Genomic DNA, 7,888 nt, shown 5'->3' with positions numbered 1-7,888 from the left:
GTTCTTATGAACAACTCTATATGTACTTGTAAAGATAGTGAGATAGAAATGTGAAGCATACATTCTGTGACAGCAGCTTTGAGTACATGTCTACAGAACACTACTGTCACCCCTACCCCAAGCCTCACTTATTTGATAACAACAACAATGATGATGACGACTACGACATTTATTTGCTATCCACTTCTCCCCATGGATCGGGAACAACAACTGATCAAGAAATACACAACATCAGTTAAAATCACAACATCAGTTACAAGAACACACTAGATGCATACATATTAAAACAATCTTCATTAAAAATTCATCATTTAAAACCTACATTTAAAATTAGTAGAATCAGCAGACATTCTTTTCAATAGTTACACTTGACATCTCAGTGGTAGAGGCAAGAGGTACAGTAGTATAATGGCTGAACTCTGCACTGTTACTGTCATGGACCTCAGCTCCCAGACTTTGATTTACCATACTGGCTAAGAGATTCTGGAAATTGTGGTTGTAGAGTTGCGGGGGGGGGGGGGGGGTTCCATGACTGGATTTGAACCTGGTCTCCCAGAGTGAGAGCCAATATGATACACTGGTTTGGGTATTGACCTAGGACTCTATGTGAAGACCAGGGTTCAAACCTGCTTGGCTGTTGAAACCCACTGGGTGACCTTGGGCAAGTTACACTCTCTCAGCCTCAGAGAAAGTCAATGGCAAACCTGAATAAATCTTGCCAAGAAACCCCTGTGATAGGCTTGCCTTAGGGTTGCCATGTCAGAAATGACTCAAAGGCAAACAACAACTCCCAATCTAACATTCAGACTGCTATGTACTTCTGCTGCATTGACACTTTTTGCACACAGACACACTTTTGGGAAATTTAAGACCTCATTCTGCCAAAAGTGTGTTGTCATATATGTTTTGTATTGATACTAAGACATATCTGACAGCAGCACATAAAACATTCCACCAATTTATTTTGGCCATTTCTTCAAATTCTCTACTGAGATTTCAATTGTTATATTTCTCATAGCATATGGAAATCTAGGATGAATACTCATTTTAAAAAAATTGCCACTCTTCCTAGCTAATATGTTGGTAAGCATATCCATGCTTTAAAATATTTTTCTTTTCTTTTCTTTTCCTTTCCCCCTCTCCCTCCCCCATGTTATCATGGATAGGTTGTTATACAGAATAAAATTTATACTGTATTACTTTCATGGAAATCATCTGTGGTCTTAGTCAAAAAAATTCCCAAATATTCAATTGGTTGTTCAGCCCAGTTATAATGGTTCAGTGAATATATAAAAAATTATGTCAGGGAACAGCCAGTCTTGTCATGTACCAACCTGTAGATCAGTGATGAGGAACATGTGGCCCACAGGATGCATGGAGTTGCCACCTCATCTCCCACCATATACTCCATGATATTGCAGGGGTTTTCAGCTTCCTTTTTCTTTCCTGCTGCATCCAGAAGGGGAATAGACAGTCTTGCTGTCTTTGCAGGAGTCTGTGGTGCAGGGATGTTATGCTAGCACCTTTCTGTACCAAGAACTTGTTTTCCTCTAAGTCTTACCATCACCCTTCATCTGCTGTATAGGGGTAAAACTAACTCTTGCTGTACAATTTGATATTGTTGTGAGGATTGTTGTTGTTGTGTGCCTTCAAGTTGTTTCTCAGTTATAACAACTCTAAGGTGAACCTATATCTGGGTTTTCTGGAACTGAGAGTGTGTGACTTACCCAGGATCACTCAGTGGGTTGTCATGTCCAAGCAGGGAATTGATCCCTGGTCTCCACAATAATAGTACAGCGCTCAGATTACAACACACTGGCTCACATGTGAGGATTTCCACAACTAAATTATGTGTGAAGTTCTCTAGATATGCTCAAGCATTGTGTGTGTGTGTGTGTGTGTGTGTGTGTGTGTGGTTATGATAATTTATTTTTCCTCTTTGAAGTAAGGAAGATATTTTAAAAAAATGTTTTTAAGCACCCATTTGTGGCTGAATTATTTTCATTATAGTTAATATACTTCTTCTTGGCTTTACTTCGCAAACGAAGATTCAGGAAGGACTCATCCGTGCTTTCTACAAGCGCGTTGCTGACGTTGGATGTATCCTTCGAGCCTGTGCAATGGATTTTTCTGGTGGAGTGCAGTGTGCACAGAACTGGCCTCACCCTTTAAACCAGAAGTTCGACTGCTGAGGCCTTGACAAGCATGGACAGTGGCAGCGAGGTCCTCGGGTCGTAGGTTTGATTAGAGTTTCCTTCTCTTAGATGGTTGACCTTACAGGGTTAGACAAGCACCATCTGCCCAGGTTTGGGATTAGAGTTTTCCTTCTCCTAGGATGGTTGCCATAAGGCTAGAGAGCCCATCTGCCCTTTGGCACTCTTGGTCAGACCCTTCGGTTGTGACCTGTCTGGCATGGGAGGCCCTACTGGTGGCTATTATACCAACGCCAACATAACTCACAACTTCATTGGGGTATGCAAGCCTCTCCCCCAAATAGTCAGAGCATAGCTGGAGGGGAATAGGAGGCCGGAGGATGACAGTTAAGGAGGGAGGAGCCTCTTTCTTCAGGCTATCCCTGATGGAGCTGGGTCTGCCTGATCACTCCCTCTCAGGCTGGACGATGACAGTTAAGTTAATATACTAGTATATAGTTAAGGCTGATTACTTCCCATATCATATGACATCACATTTTCATTTTCTTTAAAAGATGGCATTTGTTTCTTTCAAAAGTATCTACCTATAGGAAATATTATAGATACTGAAATGTTTTTTTAGTTTGTCATAAGAGCTGGACTTAGTGACAATCTCAGCATCCTTATCAAGTGCTGGTTCTGGACTACAGTTGGCAGATGTCTGCCCAGTCAATATGACTACTGATCATGCTGGCTAGATGATTCTGAGTGCTAGAGCAAAAAGAAAAAAGAAAAAGAAAACAACTTTACAAGTTATGCATTTCTGGTAAAATGCTGAGATCTTGCATTCTTTTTACAGTGTCACAGAGATGTTGTGGGTATAAAATAAGAGGGGTGTCCACATCCTGCATACTCCTGTTATAATTCACCCAGTTTCATTGACTTACAGCTATCTGTAGCTAACTAGTGTCCATTCCAGGGTTTGTGCTTGGTATATTTCTCTGGTTTGTTAGATGGGGACACCCAGATAAAGGAAGCTGCCTTTTGCCAGAAGATATGATAAGCCAGCCATAGAGAGAAGCTCTATGGTTTGTTTAGCCACTCCTGCTTCAAATAGAGACATCAAGGAGAGTGTGCTGTCATGCTGTTTGTTCACAACAAACTAGGGTTCAAGTGGATTCCTGGCTTGTTGTGTTGTGAGAACACACCCACTGAGTCATCTTCCTCTGGAGAAGAGGCTTCATGAAGCTATGAAGGGCTGTGTAGATCAGCCCAGAAACTGCCCCATCCAACATTCTGCTTCCCACAATGAACATACTGTGGACTGTTTTAGAAAAAGAAAGTGTAAAGAACCTTCCGACTCATTCACTTGCAGGCACATCTCATGACTTGAAATGAACTGAGTCTTGTGGTCTATTGCTCTAAAGTCTTTTTGATGCAGATACACAGACTAACAGTGGCTCTTTCAAGTTTCACATAAGTGGTCCCCTTCCACCCACCAGTACTGCCTGAAGATGCCAGGGAATGAACCGGTGTCCTTTTGGATACAAATCATATGCTCTACGCTTTCTTTTAGAGCCAGCATGGTGTACTGGTATGATTGTTGGACTATGACTTTGGCGACCAGAGTTTGAATCCCAGCTCAGCCACTGGGTGACCCTGGGCAAATCATACTCTCTCAGCCTCAGAAGATGGCAATGGCAAACTCCTTCTGGAGACTTGGCAGGAAAACCCCATGATAACTTCACCTTAGGTTCACCATAAGTCAGAAACAACGTGAAAGCACACAACAACATCAACATTTTATTTAAGGTTAAATACAAACTTCTGCTGTTCTCTCTTGATTGCTATTATCCCATTCCCTGCTGTCTGTGTAAAAGACTGAAAGATTACCCAGTCTTACCAGCAATGAAACACATCAATTCCCATGTCATGTGCTTGTTTTGCTGAATGAAACCTCACACAGACTCATGAACTACAGATGAATATGCTAAAATTCAGAACTTAAAACACTGAAGTATTATAATGTGAAGTCGAAGGCTTTCATGGCCGGCATCCATAGTTTTTTTTTGTGGGTTTTTCGGGTTATGTGACCATGTTCTAGAAGAGTTTCTTCCTAACGTTTCGCCAGCATCTGAAGATGCCAGCCACAGATGCTGGTGAAACGTCAGGAAGAAACTCTTATAGAACATGGCCACATAGCCCAAAAAACCCACAAAAAACTAAAGTATTATAGCTTTGCATTCCATATTACTAAAGTAATTTTAATTATCTGTCCAAAAAAGACATGTGATGATTGACATCCCATTTTTTTCAAAACACATGAGTTAGATTCCTAAGATCATGAGATGAAAGGATCACATCTGAGGTTCTTCTTAGCTGTGTCCTAGATTCTCAATGTTATTATTTTCACACCACATTCTAGCCATGAGGACTAGAATCTTTTCTTCAGGAAAATGGAAGAACCTTCAAACAGAGAGATCACAACCTTAAAACTGCCTCAGCCTCCAAGCATCAAGATTCCTGAATTATTGCCTGAGGCTGCTAATTGAACTGCTTGGTTTTCCCAGCTATTAAATCACAGGGCATGATGATGCAGCCAGAGTTAAGCAATTATGGGTTTCATTGGGTTAGTGAAAGAGGGAAGTATGCGGAATAGACCTGTGTATCAGTTACTTTTAATTAAGTGTTTAGACATCTCTTTATAAGGGATTAACACTGCAGTACTCTTAAGACATAGTGCTGGGAAAAGATGATGTGTTACCCTGTATCTGTTTTTCCTGCATAGGTGGGAGAGTACCTTTGAAAAACTGCCAAAAAACATGGGAGGTTCTGAGTACAACTGGAACTGTCCAGTTGTGCACCTGCAGGAAGGCGTTTGGCATGTGTTTCTAAAACAGAACATTGAATATAAGTGCAGCAGCAGCAACAGAAGTAACATGTCATAGGAAACAAGACAGGGAGGCTGATTTCAAGGCAGGTCTCATCTTGCAGGATCACCCTGCTCAAGTGGCATCCTAATCCTTTAAAAAGCATTTAAAAAAAACCCAGGTGCCACCTGTCCAGATGCCTTCAAGAGTTTAAGGAAAGACTTAGCAAGGTCTTCCTTTACCATTTCTATTCTTACTTCTTTCCATTGTTCAAGGTGGTGGCAGGCCACACACCAAGATGGATTACAAACAGAAACTGTGTCCAGGCCAGAACTTGGAGAAGATTTTTCTTTGCACTACAACAGCCAGTATGGTGGAACCCATTCTAGGATGTGTAGCCCCAAAAGGTAACTTCCCCAATCTTTGCTGCAGGGCAAACCTCTGGAAATAGAAATCAGATCAGAATAAATTGACCATGTATATGCACTGCACATGGTGTGTGTCTGTGTATTGTATTTTTATCTTTATTGTAGTATTTTAAAAATATATTTTACATTTTTAAAATTGATTGAGTTTTAATATGAGGGCCAGTATGATGTGATAATTTGAGCATTGGACTATGACTCTAGAGAACAGGGTTCGAATCCTCCTTCAGCCATGGAAACCCACAGGGTGACCTTGGGCAAATCACAGTATCTCAGCCTCAAAATAATGTAAAGTCAAGTGTTCTTTGAACAGATCTTGCCAAGAAAGCCCTGTGATACATTTGCCTTGTGTACAAACTACTTCTGCACTTTGAACTCAATTTGCAGCAACTAAAGTAAGCTGAGGACAATGGGAGAAAGCGGGAGGAGGACAGGGAAATGGGAACATTTAAAAAGCATCTGAAAGGTATGACGACAGAGGATTAATCAGGACTATTCTTGCCAGATCATATGTGATGCTAAACCTCTTTAAAACCAGGGAGCACTGTAATCCAACCTACACTGTAGTTATTATTTACCATCAGGTTGGCACTGGTCTATGTTGATCCTATACATGAGAGATCTCCAACTACCCAGCCAGGTCTTTCAAACTTGAGGCTTCCATTACCAAGTCAATCCCAACACCATTGGGCCTATCCTTAAGAAGAAGAGTCCTCCCTTCATGGCATCTGACTCCATCCGGCCTGGGAGGGAGTGGAAAGACAGGTCCAACGCCATCAGGCCTATCCTTAAGAAGAAGAGCCCTCCCTCCAGTCCATCTGCTTTGGTCCAGGCCTCAGAGGGAGAGAAGAACTGTTGGACCTGATCCCCTTCCCCACCACCTTTCCCTTCTCCTTTTGTGTCATGTCTTTTTGTATTGTAAGCCTGAGGTCAGGGAACTGTCTAATTAAAAATAATAATTGTAAGCCACTCTGATAGCCTTTAGGGCTGAAGAGCAGGGTATAAATACCATACTCAATCAATCAATCAATCAATACATGGCCTCCTTTACTGATTCAATCCACCTTTAGTGCATGCTCTTTTTTTCTTATTGCCTATACTTTAATAAGCATTATGTCCTTTCCAGTGAGCCATGTTGTCAAGCATTCTGTAACTGAGTTATGATTGCATAAGTAATAATGCCCTCAGAAACCTTTTAAGGACCCTGAAGATGTCTGTCACTGTGCATCCAGCTAAAGGAAAATTGCTTTATGATCCTATGCTGCTGCTCCTCCTCTCCACTGACACGGAATGGCCATGGTGGGCGATGACAGCTCACTGAAAATGTGGATGGGATCTGCATTGGGAGATGTCTCATTATGCCTCATGATGCAGGATGTCAGCCATCATCTGTCCAAGCTACAATAACTTCAGTTTAGCCACTTTTGCATCTAGTGAGAATTCAGATTTTCACTACTATTTCATTACTTTTGTGTTGTGGAGGGACTGTGTGCGTTCCCAGGAGACAAGAGGCTATGCTGACTGTAGCATTGTTACTAATAGGTTCTCCCAGACTACTGTTGAGGAGCCAGATTAAATGTGCTAAATACCTTAATGTGCCGAGGGTAAGCTACTGGTCAGCAGCAATAGGGAGATGAGAGACTGGCAGAGGATATCTCAGAGGCAATGGCAATGGCATTCCAGGTAACTGTTGTTAATACTGCACAGAAATAGGTAATGATAAACCACTTCTAAATGTTTTTTACCTTGAAGACACTATGATGGGACTATCCAAAATGAAGAGAGATTGTGCCAGATGAGACCTGCAAATATGAAGGGACTCAACCAATAACTGGGAAAGAGCAAAGGATATTTTTTACCTTGAAATCACTAGGATGAGACAATCCAAAATGAAGCATCTCACATTACAAAATGAAAATTCTGTCTTTTTCATCCTGTGACATCAATGGAAGCTCCTATATCTAGCCCTGAAGGGTCATGCATGACAAATTCAATTCATCACAATGTTCCAAAGGACATCACATGTTTGTACAAAATATCAGATCACATGGATATCTTCAGACATTGCACACACTTTGTGCACAGTAATGCACATTCTTCCATAAAATATTTGCATCTCATGCTTCCTTCTGGGTTCTTGGTAAACTATGTCAGACTGTTTTCAACAGTTCAGAAGAATTACTATGCTTAGGTAGATTAAGGCTTTCTGTCATTTCCTTTCCCCTTCAGCTGCCACTTCTCTGCAAAGAAGAGGCAGGTGAAGTGGGGAGTAGGGAGGCATGATTTCCATCAAAGAAAAATGGAAGGATGGAAGGAAATTTGACCTTTCCTTTGACCCTTGTTTTTCCCCTAAATCCCCCATCCCAAGCTTACTTTTCTCCAGACTAAGTTCACAAGCTTTTGTTAAGGACAGAGCTGCTGGTCTGCAACTCCTTGCTGAAGGAAAAGTTGCTGAAGGAAC

This window comes from Sceloporus occidentalis, unplaced genomic scaffold (genome assembly GCF_023333645.1).
Source record: "Sceloporus occidentalis isolate IW3139 unplaced genomic scaffold, rSceOcc1.0.p SCAF_5, whole genome shotgun sequence".
NCBI lineage: Eukaryota > Metazoa > Chordata > Lepidosauria > Squamata > Phrynosomatidae > Sceloporus > Sceloporus occidentalis.
Note: the sequence above shows the minus strand (reverse complement) of the source record.